Source organism: Mugil cephalus, chromosome 8 (assembly GCF_022458985.1).
Source record: "Mugil cephalus isolate CIBA_MC_2020 chromosome 8, CIBA_Mcephalus_1.1, whole genome shotgun sequence".
Taxonomy (NCBI): domain Eukaryota; kingdom Metazoa; phylum Chordata; class Actinopteri; order Mugiliformes; family Mugilidae; genus Mugil; species Mugil cephalus.
In genome coordinates, this window is record NC_061777.1 from 15,655,331 (window position 1) to 15,669,228 (window position 13,898).

The following is a 13,898-nucleotide window of genomic DNA, read 5'->3' on the forward strand; positions in this document are numbered from 1 at the left end:
AAGAAAAAGCAGAAGCAAAGGCGAGCCACAATTTGGAGAGGCCCCGGAAAGGCTGGAATGAATCACCATTTAGAACATTCAGTCTTTCCATGGCATGAGCACAAGAAGGAGCAATGAATGTATTCAAGCAGAGATAGAAAAGAAGATACAGCAAAAAAAAGAACAACCTTAATAGAGGCGACGCAGTAGAAGGTGGATCGAGGGCAGAAGGGATAAGAATAAGTGGTGTTGAAATGGTTTTGAATATGGAAGTGGTGCTGATTGTGGTGATATACACATCTGATGCTCAAACACAAATAACTTCACTAAGTTTCACTTTATCAACACTGCAGCGGTTTCTTTCGCTTCTTCCTCTCTCTGTGTCCTTTTCTGTCTGTCGCTCACCAGTAAGTGTAAACCGCTGTCTAAATTCACACGTTGCCCAGCGCGCTGCCGGACACAGGTGTAACCAACTGGTGGCTCTGAGGGTATGGGAACAGAAAATTAATGCAAAGAGAAGTAGCTCCCTGCTTATCCGAATCAGAAAACAGGCAGCACCATAATGAACAACAATCCAATGCACGGGAGTTGCAGTATAAACCCTTAAATGAGTGTACCCAGCCCCCACAGGAACAGCCGGGAGTCATGTCACTAAGAACACAAAGCACTGACATATTCACCCAATTATGTTCTCCGCTGAGTATGACAATGTCTCAGGATGTTAGCAATGTTCTCCAGTGGAGGGGGGGAGAAGGGCAGAAAGTGTGTGTAAGTGTGTGTGTTTGTGTCAGAGGTCTGAAATTGAAGTTAAGACCTCGTGGCTGTGCAGGCTATGCTTACCTCAATCCTGTTCCCTACTAATTATGTTTGCATACGACTAACTCCGAACCATAAATATATTTGACAAAATGAAGGACCACTAATTTGGCTAATTGCCAAAATGTTGATATCTAATGTACCAACATATGTTTTTCTGCCAAAATCTACAGCATTATTAAACATTTTTGTGTGTATGTTCGGGCGCTGGCAACAACTTTATTATGAGACTACTGGTTGAATACTAAGATCTCTGCGACAGAATGGGACTACTTTAGCTAAAACCAATGTTACCCAAAACTTAAAGGACCACCAAGTTAAATTTAGTGGCATCTAGTGGTAAATCTGTACATAGCAAGCAACTAAATAAGCATTTCCCTTTAAGTTGGTGGAGAACCTATGACAGCCAATATCATCGTACACGGGTGATAATACTATAATAAAAACACGGTTATAAATACTGTCCAATAATGTTAATTCCATACACTGATCCTTTAACCAACGCACATTAGTTGCCTGAATCTAATGGCAGATAGTGGTCTGGATGTGGATCCTGGTCTCTGTTGTGACATACACCTGCCATCCATCCCAGACATGATGTAATTTTAAGGAGATAGGGTTGCTTGCTTATGTAGAGGCACCGCATCCCCATAGTCGAGTGCCCCAACTCCTCACCCCGCACTGTATCAACACCAGACATCATGGTTAAGAGAATGCACTGATGATTTCATCACACCCCCAACCTTTACTCTTCCTCTTTGCCACAGTATTCTAATCACCCTAATTAAAAGCTTTGTTCATTTAGAAATCTCTGATGACAATTTGTTTCACTCTACCCTACAGCAGTGGTGGCTGTGAAGAGAGGAGAATTAAATTTGATCTTGTGACAGCAATTATTAAATGCTCCCTCCTGGCCTCAATTAAGGCCCGCAGGCTAATGCTAACGTGGCTAACCCTCATGCAACCACAAGGTGCCTGGTGCATTTTTTTTTTTTTTTCAAGCAGCTTTATTTTAAGTACGTATGCATACGTGTCTATTTGTGAGTGTCAGTCAGCTTGGTGGCTGTGGAAATGTGTACTTGCTGATATGAGTTGATATCTTTTTTGCATACTTGCTGATGGTAGAAGTAAACGGCCCGATTTCGGCATGACTGCAGACTGGCAAGATCGCTGTGGAAGTTATGGAATTCACTGTTTTTCCTCATCTCGCACCATCAGCAAGTTCAGATTCCACAATGATGCTATTATGTCGTTACTTCTTAAGTTATGACCGTGCCAAAGAAGTAAAGAAAAAGATGGACCGTTGGCCCTTCTCGCTGTTGTTGTGACACTCCAACAGCATTACATGTCACGGTCACAGCCTTGCTGAGCTGAAACGAGAGCCGCAACTCTGCGCTGGGCCTATGCACAGTGTGTGGGTAATTTGCAGAGAAGTAGAAGGTTGCACTTCAACAAGGATGTCCTTCATAGATTCGACCTTCTGGGTTTTTTTTTTCTTTTTTCTCTCTCTCTCTTCCTCCGGTCCCTATGCTCTGCTAAGAAACCAAGTAACCTAGATCATAGAGCAGAGAGAGAGAGAGAGGGATGGTGACAGAGAAAGACAGGCAGAAAGAATGAGCGACAGAGGTAGAAAAAGAAACCGAGCATAGGAGACAGAAGTGAGACAAAGTCAAATTTTCACACCCCGCCAACACCAACACTTTTATAGAAAAAAGAAGTAAGATGATGTCAGGGTTTTTTTTTTGTTTGTTTTTTTTTTTTTGCGACCGCAAGCTGATTGTGCTGATTATTGGTGAGCATTGTTTCCCTGTTGACGCTGGGCATCATTAAACAGAGATTGTTCCACTGTTAGAGTTTGTTTAACCAAGGCTGGTTTAATGTTTCCAGGCACTCTCTTCACCACAGACACATACACACGGGCTCAAGGTTGAGATACGATATATTCACAGTTGATGCTACTCCCGTGCTTTCCTTTGAGTTGCATTTAAGTGCACTCAAACATTAATAAAGCGATTACATCAAGAAAAGCGTTGTGTATTAAAATGTTAAACGTGTTAAACGTATGATTTTTTTTTTTCCCCGGCACATGTCTTGAACTCCTCTGCTCTCACGGCGTGTAACAGTTCCCAGAGGGGAGCCGGTGGGGTGTGTGAGGCAAAGGTTGTATGGAGTGTGGAGGGCGTGTGGCAGCATACGGTACCTACAGATCAGCCTCTGTTTAGGGGAGTGGCCCCACCAAGGCTCGAGCTCGGCCAGACCCAGTCCAAGCCTCTCATTAGTCATCGGCTGGGTGCCGCGCTCTTTTTTTGGAGTGGTTAAGGGGGGAACTGGTGAGGGTCTGGCAGCTCCACTGTGCTCCACTCCCAGCACCATCACAACCCGACCTCATCAAAGTGAGCGCTCGTAATTTGTCACAGAAAGCAGCCAATTAACATATGTTAAAGGAGGAGGGAGGACGAGAAGAAGGGAGGAGAGGAGGAGAGGGTGAGTGAAAAAAGATAGCGTGTGATTAAAGAGTCTGCACAGCTGCATAACATCAAGACGGCAAAGAGAGGTTTGAAAGAGACCTCAGACCCAGTAATCTGATAAAGCGTGCTGTTACTTAACCCCCATAAGCAAGAGGGGGTGGGAGGGAGGGAGAAAGGGGAAGAATGAAATAATAGAGACAAACAAATATTAAATTACTGCTGTGAATCTACAAGCTTTGGCAGAGTGCCTCTGCTCTCGATATGTGGCTACAGTGAAGGCCGCTGTATCACACAGAGATGACCCGGCCTGCCAAGGCACTACTGCTGTTTGACCACACTCTATTTTTAGCTTGCCACTCACCATTGTGCTTGACGTAACTCACACTTATGCTAAAACCTACCAGGAACCTCAGTTTTTTTTCCCCGAACTTTTTTTTTTTTTTTCCAGCCCAAAACGTGAACGTCTGGTGCACCGCCGCATTTTTATCTCTCTTTCTCACGAAACAAAAGGTGTGTTTTTTTTTCATTTTTCATTTATTTTTTCTGTCACAAAGTCTCAGACAAGTTGCTTACATTCTGACTTGTTTGTTTGCTTTCAAATTCCCGTTCCTCGTGGTTGGTTTTTAACATGCTGCGTGTGGTTATTTATGCATGTGTGCGCGGCTGTGTGTGTGTGTGCGTGTGCGAGACTGTACGACTGTCTGTCTGCGCAAGTGTGTGCATTTATGCCTGTTATTGTTGATGTTGTTGTTGTAGGAACATCTTGTGAAGTGAGTTGTGTGATATTTTGCCTTGTTGTTGGATACGGTGGCAGGCTGAATGCATTAGCAGTGCACGCCGATGCCATTCTGTGTTCTGTCGTCTCTCAGCCACCTCTGCCTTGTCTCTCTACCGCGACTGATCACACGGGTTGACAAGCAAGTTTGGGTCTGCGTCTGCCTCGCCATCCTTCGCTACGTGGGCTCCAACTTTTTGCAGGGAGGAAAATAAGAGAGCTGGGGAGGAAGCTTTAAACAAATCGCAGCAATTTTAGAATCGTAAGTCGAGTCGTAGGGAAATCCCCTTAACAAAATGTCAGCAAACCTGAACAGTTCTGTATTTTATACATATTACTTCTTATTATTTTAGTATTATTATTATTATTATTATTAAATCAGAAAAGTAAAGAAAAACCCTAGTGCATGGCAGAAGAGCAGACCCTAAGCTGTTTATAAATCATGACTGTATGTTTTTTTTCCTCCCTCTTCCTCTCTTTTGTGCGCTTATCCTTGCTATCAAGCATCAGTTGTTATTTATTTATTTTATGGGAAATAAAGGGCTAAAGTGGAAGAGCGGAGGAGTGAAGGAGCGGGAGATGGAGGGACAGCGGACAGAGGGGGCGGCGGTGAGTTGTGTTGAGTTCGCGAAGGCTCGATGCTTGGTTGAATCTCTCTCTTCTCATCTGCTTTTGCGAGCTGGTGGTTCAGTGAAGGACCTGGCTGCCTGGAGTCCCCCCGCCCACCCCCACCACTCAAATCCCTCTGCTGCAAGCACAGCTGCACCGTTCACATAACCTCGCCTGCCCCCCTCCTACCCCCGGCCCCCTCACCCCCCCTCCCCGCTAATGATAGCAAAGCACGTCCCCTCCACAAGGCAACAGCTTTTTCCACTTCATGTACATACACACAAAGTTGGTGCGCAAGCACACCAGAGCACGGGACGCATGCACAGACCAGTGGGCACAGCATATCCCCTTCCCTTAGCTTCGTTCCGTCCCTTCATTTTTTCTCATATCATTCAATTTCTTCCCCTTCTCTCTACCCTGAGAAAAAAATCCCCCCAGCCCCGTGACCCAAGGAAGGCCTGAGAACATACACACACACACACAACACACACACACACACACACACACACTTAACGAAACCCTTTAACTACAAACTGTCGTTATTTTCCCTCTCTGTACAAATTGCTACAGCAAGTGACCTGCATCACAGCTGTGTGTGGGAATTTGTATGGGAGGCTGTGTTAGTAGGAGGGTTGAGCGTGTGAATGTACATACTGTATGTGCACATACCTGCACATGTCAGTGTTCACAACATGCCATATGCTACACGTACATTTCTGCATAACCGGCCGTGTTACACATTTACTGTATGTACGTCTTCTGTGTGTGTGTGTGTGTGTGCGTGCGTGGTGGAGGAGGGAGGTGAGGGCAGCTCTGGGCTTCTGCTGCGCCTACTGTGCATTATCCCAAATAAACAACTCATTACACGTGTACTTAACCAAAGGGAACTGGCGAGCAGTGGAAGCTAATCCCCGTTATCGTTCCCAGCGTTTCTCTTCCGATTAGGCTACGGGGGAAGAGGAGCCCGAGAAGGTGCTCAGCGCAGGAGGGGGAAGAGTGAGAAGGAAGCAAGAGGGAGATAGAAGAAAGAAAGAAAATCATCGGAGTTAACTTCCCACAAGTGCCTTTCTTACTTATAGTATCCTTTCTCCCCTCTATCTCTCTCTCTCTCTCTCTCTCCCTCTCCCGCTTCCCTCCTTCCTTCTCCCTGTGGATTTTGCATTGCTCTTCCTTGTTTTTTCGACCATCTCTCAGAACTGGGTCATCGACAGATTGCGCGGCAGCATTTTGAAGAACACGGCGGTGGGGGCGGAGAGGGGGGGCATGTTCTTGCTATGAGAACAATCCAAGGTTTCTTTAACAAGTAGCCCGCTTATCAAATTAAGCTGTCAAAAGCACATTAATAACAGGCCGCACAATTCCCTTCGCAAAGAAAAAAGGGGGGGGAAGCACATTTGAGAAAAAAAAAATGAAATTATTTCTCATTCACTGTGAAAAGAGACCGTCCACCAAGGGCAGTAAAGCTTTTCAAAGATGTCTCCCCCTTTCTTTCTGTCCTACTCGTAATATGATTATGGAGCCCCCATTATGAGGGGCAAAGATGCAAAGTGTCGCTCATTTGGAGGCTGAACAATGTCTTGGGCCAGGGTGCAGCAGGGATAACACTCACAGTTGGAATTACAGATGAAAGAGCATCTCTGGGTGGTAATGTGGCTTTAAAATCAAACAATTACTGAAGATGGTGTGATCGAGGGTTATGATGCCCACTAAAGGATAACAGGATTAACCGAGAAGACTGCAATCCGCCCGTTTTAATTGGGAAATTAAAGCCGAGTTTGACCCTGGGTAATCTGAACGTACACGTCAAAGCGTAAACAGGCAATAATACAACTTTTTTTTTTTTTTTTTACTGAACACTCCAAAACTCTCATTACCCTCAAATACTTGGAGTCAACTCGTATCACGAGAAAGTGGAAGCAGAACGTGAGGGAGAGCGCGCACAGAAGTGGGGCAGAGGCAGAGAGTTAACACTCACAATGCTGTTCACATTTCAGATGCAGAAATGAAATTAACAAGACACCTCAGCGTACTACTGGCAGAGAGGAGAGAAAACCACCCTATGACCTTACACGCATAGACTTAAGTGTTGAAAAACAAAGTTGTCATTTTGAAGACATTCTATTGTGTCGCCGTCTCGCCACCCCTCTCAAAGCCTAACACTCCGCTCGGCGCTGTGTAAAGAGAAATTAGCTGGTAGTTTTTAATCTGCTCTTTACAAAATGTGACAGTGCCGGCTAAGGCTTTACTAACTGTAAGCCCTTTTGTGTTCCACCCCAGAGACTGATTTTCTCACACCCTCAATCCCATCCTGTTTGCTCTCCCCCCGAGGGGGCTGCTCCGTCGTGGCCTCGGAGTGGGCCGGCGGTGGATGGATATGACGTTGAGGAACTGGGACTCTGCTGGAGGGAGGCTGGAGCCACGACAGGTATCCCCCGCACTTCCTCGGCTATTTATAAAACCACGAGTCCAGCGCCGGGCCAAAAATAAGACAGAGGCCATTTTTATCCACAATAATAAAGGCAAATAAACACTCCCTCCCTCGCACACTTTAGTGCGCGCACACACACGCACATATATATACTTGAAGAAAAGAAATCCACGCACGCCAACGGCGATTACCGACGTTGTGAAAAAAGTCTTTGCTAAACAATGAAACCATCCTCCTATTGAGCATGCTCAAACGTACACATCCACACACACACACATACCCGCACACACACACAGCAGACAAAAGTCAATATCAAGGCTGAGCTATTTCTGTAGAGAGCACTATTTAGGAAGTGTGGGCTCGGTGCCAGTATTCTCCTCAGTATCGTCTGGCCGTCATTGCAGTGGTGCTGTTATACAAACTCACCTCTTTCCTCTCTCACCCGGGCCGCTCCTCACCCTTTCCACCCAATCCCTTGTTCCATTGTCACTCCTCTCTCTCTCACTCAGTGTTTCTCTTACGCACACACACACACACACACAAGGTTATTTGTTTTTCCACTGGGTCGAACCACAGTGCCAGGTGAAAGCATCTATTGGAAGGATAAAGAGAGGGGCCGGGGTGAGATCACAAGGCCCCACTCTGCCCAGCAAACCTTGAAGTGAAGCGCCGGGCTGGAGTTTCAAACAAAGTGCCCCCTCATTCATTATACATGCGACTGCACTGAAAATCTCCTTCCGCAACACCATCTCTCCTCTCTCTCTCTATCTCTATCTCACCCCGCGTCTCCGGGCCTATCTCTTTCTCCCTTGTCTTCCTCCCTCTCTTCTCACGTCGTCCCTCTTCGTTTTCTCTCGTTTTTTTTCCAGACAGAGCATCCATAAAGTATGAATAAAATTAATGACATCACGAGCTCCACTTTGGAAGAGCCACTGTAGGAAAAAGCCATACATCACAGGGGAGAGGGAGCCGGGCCGAGGAGAAAAAAAAAAAAAAAAGGAAAGAAAGAAAGAAAAAAAAAGTTTTAAAAAAAGAGAAAGAGAAAAGAAAAAAATGACAGAGGGAGAAAAAAGGGGTGTGCGTGCAGGGCGTTGCTTCGCTCTTCTCCACCCTCAGGGCGCTTCATGTTGCTGTATGCGTTATTACATTTGATTTCACGTACGCTGTGGCCTAAAAGTTCACAGAATTTTTTTTTTTATTATTTATTTTTTCATTATTTTTCTAATTTAGCCCATGTCGCTCTTCCTCTATGTTTCTGCTTACTTTTGTTGGTCGGCCGACTGTTGCAAGTGTTTGAATCAGTCCTGTGCTGCACATTATTTTATATAGGCTGGCCTTTGGTGTGGGAATGGCACAGATGACAGTGGAAAGGAACAGTGGTGTGGACTTTGGCAGGACACCGTCTGGTTAAGCTGTAGAACAGTGAGCGCACTGAGCATGGATTTTCTTCTTGACTTATACCGTGTTAAGAGCATTTTCAACACACACACACACACACACACACACATGCTCCCTTGGAGTCGAGCGGCGAATCTCCTGCTGTTACAGACATTGCCTTGATATCTATGGTGAAAAATAAGCATCGTATTTAACGTCCTCGCAGAGATTAAGATATACATCACACGGCCTGTTATTGGAAATCTAGCGTTACATCGTTTTATTGGAGAAAAAAAAAAAAGAAAAAACCTGACTGGGTAAAATTCAGGTCCTCTGACTTGAATGCGAACACAAGATCTGCTAAAAATACCCGATAGCGGCGTGGCGCTCGGCGGCAGCGTGGATGGAGAGAGGTGGCGGCAGCAGCACGGATTGTGGCAGCCGAGTGAGCAGGGGTTTCAGATGGATGTGAGCTTGTGTGAGGCCAAGGCACAGAGCTACCTCTGTGCGTCTCACTGGACTCTGTTGCAGAATGACTCGGCTATGTTGCCGTTGTGACAAAGATAAATTACAGCCGCTGGAAAACATTTCTACGTTTTTTTTTTTTTTTCTCTCACTCGCTCTCACTCTCTCTCTCCTTCTCCACACCTCTTTCTTTTTTATTGGCATTGGGTGTATTCCAAACGTGGCCCACACCAAAGGGAGACGGCGAAGGGTGGCGCTGGTATCGCTCTCTGAAAATATATTGGGGTTGCCCCCTTCACCATTTACAGGTCAGATACAGTGTTTAATCATAGAACCTTCCTTCTGTCGCTACGTTTGAGCACACAGGCAGCAAACACTTCTACCTCAAACTAAACTCCTAAAACGCACCAAAAAAAGACTCCCCAATAAATTTTCCCCATGACACATAGAGCAGGTACTGTGCGTGTTACTCATTGAGCCGCCTGCATTTTGTTACAGAAAACAAATCCGGGGAAGGCGGCTAAAGCGAGTGTCAGGAATGGAAGTAGATGAATTCGTTTCTAAGCATGTTAATGGTCACTCAAGTCTCGATGTTGTGGCATTCTGCCTAATCTGAAACATCCACTGTTTAGACAAAGAAATCCAACCTCTGTTCTACTCTAAATGTTTCTCTTTGTCTTATCATTCAAAGTCCTCGGCTCCCTGCACTCCTCCAGTCGTATCGCCTCCCAGGACTCGCTCTCTGTCCAAATATTTCAGAGAGCAGGCCTCAAGTATGGTGAGGTGTTTTGGGTGTCTCTTTAGGTGGGCTGCAGCTGACGATATGATTGTGTGGTCAGCACTGCTGAGCACAGACCACCCAGCAGGCAGCTGCTGTAATAATGACCAACAGGCCAGGCAGGAAACAGGAAACAGGATGAAGAAGGCAGGACATCCTGTTCATCTAGATCAGTTTGCTGAGAGTGACATCACGAAAGCATCACGAAGCGACGAAGAATACCTGATCAGCGGCCAAACATTTTGTCGCCCTGCTCTTAACTAACCCCGGCTCAGATGCATCCCTAGCTACGTTTTCTCCGCGTGTGTCTTTCTCTGTTTTCAAGCGCGTCTGTCTTCTCAGTTTGCCTTTTCAGCCCTCACACTGACACTGTTTTCCAGGCTCCATCATCCCAGACATCAAATCCTTCCCTCTTCAGTGCGAGGATAAAGGAGAAAAAGAAAAACACGCATTTTCATTTGAATATACACCAGCAACAACCTCACAAACTCAGACAAAAAAAAAAAAAAAAACAGAAAAAAACAACGACACTGAAGCACAAACATCCCAACGCACAAATACACAGACACAAGACGCAAAGTTGAATGCGCGCGCGCGCACACACACACACACGCGCGCGCGCGCACACACACCTCCCAGACACACAGCGCATACTGACAGACAAACACACAAAGAAACAGCAAACACAAAGCACAGCACAGCCAGAAGTCTATTTTATGCAGAAATATTCTAAAGTGTGTTTTACAATACAATTAAACATCAAAGGCTGATATATTCCTCTGTGATCTTTAACACCCCAGTGAACAAACCCCATACACCCCCATCCACTTACAGCGAACACAGAAAGTTGCTGAACGTCACTGCTAATTACTAGATAGAGACAGAAGAATACTTTGCATCGTTATGCAAAAACCAGGACATATTGAAATGTATGCATTCAATGCGCCATAAACCATTCAAGGCCTGTGTTATTTACTCTAAATTGTTACTATTTTAACTTTCACCAGAAACGCCAGACATACGGAAAGGAAAGTGGCCCTACCGTAAAGATGTGTTTTTGGAAAAACGCTGCGCAATTAGTTACGACTGTTAAAGTCAGGTGTGTTCAACGCGAGTAAATAAACACGGTGAGGTGGGGCCCTACAGTTTTCATTAGTACTATAAAATGTACATAAACAAAAAAAAAGTTGAATATTCCTCCTGTGCACCAAAAAGACAGAACACCTGCCTTGTGCAATTAACAACAATACAACAACCCTTGAGTTATTATAAAACATAGGCATTTTCACCTGCTTATAAACCCGCGGAAAAAAAGTCCATTTCCGCAAAATATCTTTTTATTTCTTCTGTTTTTCATGTCAGATAAATCTATTAAAAAACTGAGCTTATCTTTATTCTATCACAAATACTGCTAAATCAAAAAGTAACTCGTGAAATACAGGACATACAGGTGTGTCTGTCAATGTTTTAAGATACTGTATTTGTATTATTTTATAGTTGAGGCCTCATATATGAGGTAAATATAATTGTCCACAATAGACTCCTATATTACTTTCTCATTTTTGAGCCAAAGGGCATGAAGTCCAATTACAGCTCTTCAATATCTACCCCCAGATCTTGCCAACCTGCAATCTGCAAATGAATGTTTTACTGATGTTTCACTGAGCAAACTCAGCAAACTCCTTCCAAAATATTTGAAACCATTAGAGAAAAAAAACAACTTTAAAGCGTAGCAAAAAGGGGCCATTAAAGTATTTGCTTAAACGTAAATACATAAGAATAATGTTTTCATAGATCTGGTTTTCCATGAGGAGGGGAATCTTAAAATGCATCTTTTGTACAGAAGCAAATGTCTTAAGCACTGAGGCAGCACAGTGGTATAGTTTACCCCCTTAATTTCTTTAAAGACGCAGCACCCTGAGGTTAACTCTGCATGGCCATGCTCATCTCTGCCATCCAGTAAAACTAGTTCACGAGCACTGTGTTACACAGACATGAGCACTTATGATGAAAGATATTAGAAACGGTTTGTCAGATGCAGATTTTGCCTGGGTGCTTGTAAAGCACATGGTAAAGCCGTGACCATGGCCTGCGACGTATCCCTTCCCTTCACTTAAGCTTTACTGAGCCCCTGGTGTACAGCAAAGTGCCCTGACAATCGGCTCAATGCCCTGGCCAATCACACAGACACGTGACCTTCTAATCCCTCTCTGTGAGAAGGGTAAGAGTGTGTTGTCACTGTTGGTTTTGTGAATCAGCGCCCAAAAATCCCAAATGATTTTGTCAAGAGGGAGAGGTTTCAAGAGAATAAGGGAAACAAAAGCAGCGCAGGCCAGATAGTGTGGGTGTCGATGCGTGCATGTGTGTAAAAGTGTGTCTGAGTGTGGCAGAAAAGACGGGAGGGAGAAAGGAGGGAGACCACGCTTTTGTCTATGCGTTTGTGCGCGTTTTTTTCGCACAACTGCACACATGCGTGCATGTGTGTGTTTGCAAAGGGTCCCTGAGATTACAGAGCCTGGCTGACAGAGTCCTCTGTGTGTAATCGTGTGGGTCCACATGCGAGTGCTCACCTTCCTCTGAGCGGATTAACCTATCGCTAAATCCCAAGAGAGCAACAGGCCAGACAGGCCAAACTGAACAACTTCATTGACAATGGTCAGAGAGGGGAAGGCCATGTGCAAGGTCCTTTTTTAAATACTAATAGTCTTGTATTTTTTTATCATGGGAAAACAATTCACATAAAAGGATTATAAAAGGTAATGAAGCAATATAAAAAAATACTACACGCAGTAAAAATGTTAAAAAAATACATACACCTCAAATGTTCTATAAATAGGGAGTATGGTTCTTTTTCAAATTGAACTAAATGCGAAGCAATCATGCAGTAAATACTTGAATGTATGCAGTGCGCTTTACACGGACAAACAAATTAGGTTGATATGCTGTAATAGACAGCAACACTTTACCACTTAAAATATTACACTTTCCTTAGTGCCCTGATAAAAAATCCAGCTCACGTGTCTCTATTTCGAATTTAAAAGCTCTCGTAAATTTCAAAATGTTATTTGAATGTTTTGATTAATTTCGGAAAAACTGTCTGCCACGTCTGCATCAACAGCCACCTTTTTAAACTTCCCTAACAGAATTTGTTTCAGTAATAAATTTGTGGTTCATCCCAAAAACAAACTGAAACGAATATAAGAGTGCAGAGGTGCACTTTTATGCTCGACTTAATGATCGTGAGCTACAGTAAATGCTCACAGCCTACAGTCACAGCTCCACAGTCGGTCTGAATTAAAACAAAGTGTGCTTTGGTAATTTCACATTTTTAAGCATCCTCTGCTGGGCCTCGTATCTGCACGCTTTACGTACAAAAAACTAATGATCCCGTTTTAATTCTGAAGCTGTAGCCTTGCTACAGTCGCCACAAGTTAATTATGATGCCATTATTAATTCTCCCTCTGCAACAGGTTCAACTGAGCAACATGAGAGTGATATAAACTCAACTTGTAAATATAACAAACTTGCTCTAGCGCCAGTCTCAGTCCCAAAGTCACGCCAAACCTTCTCTTAAACACTGATTCACTGTGTCTCTGGTTTGAACAAACTCTGTTCCCCTATTTTTTTTTTTTTTTTTTTTTAACGTTTTGTAATAAAAGCTGTCCATGTATGTACAGTGCTGGTTTAATGTACATTAGCTTGGTATATTTCTGAACCTTTCTTTTAATATCTTAAAATAACTATTTATCCACATAATAAGGACATCTTCTGTGAAGTTGTTTTTTCCTAGTGTGTTGCTTTAAAGAAACAAATAATCTAAGCTGAAGAAACTTTGGATCTACGTTTTTAAAACAGTCTTTAAACCTTGTTTTAAAGTTTCTTGTCAGAATGTTTGATTAACTTATACATCAGGAAGGCTACAGTGCTCATTTTAAATTGGGCTGCTGGTGTAACTTTTCCCATCCCATAACGCAAAAGAGGGCATAATGTATTAGGTTAAGGAGGGCAGCATATTCAGTTCCAGCGGCTTAGGGACTGTGCGCCTGCATGTGGACACGAGAAAGCTGCACAAGGTCGACACGGCAGTAACACTACCTAAAACACGAGACTCTTCTAATAGACCAGAAACAGCCATTTGATGTCACCATGTAATTATATTACATAGTTGTCACCGGCTTAAGTCGTAAGGGGTCACAACAAATC

The 13,898-nt window shown here is 44.0% G+C and overlaps 1 protein-coding gene across 29 annotated transcripts in view; it reads right to left on the bottom strand.

The window, feature by feature from the left end:
- Positions 1 to 13,898, bottom strand: part of mef2cb (myocyte enhancer factor 2cb) — a 65,199-nt gene that overhangs the window by 41,831 nt on the left and 9,470 nt on the right. The window lies entirely within an intron of this gene.